General features: G+C 39.8%; 1 pseudogene; it reads left to right on the top strand.

The window, feature by feature from the left end:
• Positions 1-892: 892 nt before the first annotated feature.
• Positions 893-2,118, top strand: LOC100344056 (elongation factor 1-gamma pseudogene; annotated as a pseudogene).
• Positions 2,119-2,324: the final 206 nt, after the last annotated feature.

The following is a 2,324-nucleotide window of genomic DNA, read 5'->3' as shown; positions in this document are numbered from 1 at the left end:
AGCTTTTTTATACTGATGGAGAAACACAAGCAAAGGATTTCCTATATATAAGAAGTTTCAACTTTGGTCAAGTTTGGAGTTCAGCCTTCTGTTAGACTCAGACTTCTTGGACAAGGTCTATTCTTTTCTATATCTATTTGCTCAGTGGCAATCATTAATCAAGCTTTTCTCTCTTAGACTGTTTGGCTAAAATTATCAAGGGCAGTTAACATAGACACCACTCAGCCTTTTGTTAATAATCTTTACAGCAACCAAATTCAGAGGCATAAACTTCCTCTCATTACAGCCAACAGTTTTACTAAATATTCTGACACGCCATAGCAAAAGTCATAGCTTCCCAGCCTGCAGTGGTCATGTCCTTGTACTCTGCAACTCAACTGCTAGGCAATGTCATGTATATTTTCTGGTAATATGTTCGTTAGTACCAAGTTGTTTATTTGCTGAAACATACACTAAGTATCATAAAGAAACTTCAAAACACAGGACCTTAAAATAGATGGACTATTATCTCTGTCTTATGATAAGTGTGTGGTCCCTAAGAGTGTTGCTTGACCAGTTGGCTATATCATCTTCAACATGTGGCTTCCATCTTTGGATCTAAGATCTGCTACAGCTGCTGTTCTTGGCCAAGATCATGAGAAACTAGAATGTATTAGGCCAGCAGCTTTAACTCTAAGGAAATAATTTAGAAACTGCACATAGTTTTACAGTACCCTAATGGTGCAAATATAGTCAGTGATCATAAAGGAGGATAAGAAAACTTTTTTTTTTCTTAACAACCATATATCTTGGTCAGCAAAGTAAATTCAGACAAAGAAATGTAGATAATAAACCTTGGAGGACATAACTTCTTTAGCATCATTTTTGAAAAAAAATAACAAATGCCTATTAAAACCTAAATTTGGCTTTCTTTGTGGAATCACCATGGCACAGTGCTCAGTACAGTGGAGCTCAGGTCCATGTGCTTTCTCCACCACCAAACTTCCACTTTGGCGAAACCAACGATACCCCTGAATTTCTCTGCAAATTTCCTGCTGGCAAGGTTTCAGTATTTGAGAATGATGATGGATGCTGTGTGTTCAAGAGCAATGCCATCGCCTACTATCTGAGCAATGAGGAGCTGCAGGGAAGTACTCCAGAGGTGGTGCAGTGAGTTTTGCTGACAGTGACAATGCTTCTAGCCAGTACTTGGGTACCCCATATCTAAGACACCATGAATCATAACAACCAGGACACTGAGCATACAAAGGAGGAGGGGAGGCAAATTCTGGGGCTACTGGATGCTCTTGTCAAGGTGAACACTTTCTGGTGTGTGAAAAAGTGACATTGGCTGACATCACAGTTGTCCACACCCTGTTGTGGCTCTATATACAGGTATTGGAGCTTTCATTCTGGCAAGGTTTACCTAATATCAACTGTGGGTTCCTCAACTACATTACGTAACCCTGTTCTTGACTGTCTTGGGAGAGGTGAAACCATTTGAGAGGATAGCCTAATTTGATGCTAAAAAGTTTGCAGAGAGCCAGACTAAAAAGGATGCCCCACAGAAATAGAGGGGAACATAGGAAGAGAAGCAGAAGCCCCAGCCTCACCAGAAAGAGGTGAACAAGACAGCTTCCTCATATAAGTGGGCACTAATGGGTGAACCCAGGGCAAAGGATGCCTTTACTGCCTAAGAGCACCTTTGTGTTGTATGCATTTAATCGCAAGCACTCCAACAATGACACACTCTCTACGGTGCTGCTGTATTTTGGGAGCACTTTGGAAAGGATGGTTGATCCCTGTAGTGTGCGAAGTACTATTTCCCTAAAGAATTCACATGCAAACATTCAGGAGTTACAACCTCATCACTTGACTGTTCCAAGGCTCTTCTGGAATTGGGTCTTCTGAGGCACAAGAACTTGAGTCCACATTGGCAGTTAGACTATGAATCATAGGAAATATGAATATGAATCCATGAAACTGGATCCTAGCAGTGAAGAGACACAGACACTGATTCAGGAGTACTTTTTATGAGAGAAAACTTCCAAAAATGTGAGCAAAGCCTTCAGGCAGGCCAAAGTCTTCAAGTGAACATGTCTTGCCATAACCTAGATGTCTGTATTGGCCCTTTAGGGAGATGAGAATCATTAAAAGAAATTGAACATTAAAAAAATCTAAATATGTGGGTTTATACAATATTTTGATTGTCTAATGAGTTTTTTCATTCCAATTAATATATTTTTAGTTTCATTTATTTATTTGAGAGACAGAGAAAGATACCCCACCCATTTTTTTAGTTCCCAAATTCCTGCAGGCTAGTCAAACACCAAACTGAATCTAAG

Source organism: Oryctolagus cuniculus, chromosome 11 (genome assembly GCF_964237555.1).
Source record: "Oryctolagus cuniculus chromosome 11, mOryCun1.1, whole genome shotgun sequence".
NCBI classification, from domain to species: domain Eukaryota; kingdom Metazoa; phylum Chordata; class Mammalia; order Lagomorpha; family Leporidae; genus Oryctolagus; species Oryctolagus cuniculus.
The sequence above is the reverse complement of the archived record's forward strand: the minus strand, read 5'-3'. Positions and strand labels throughout refer to the sequence as shown.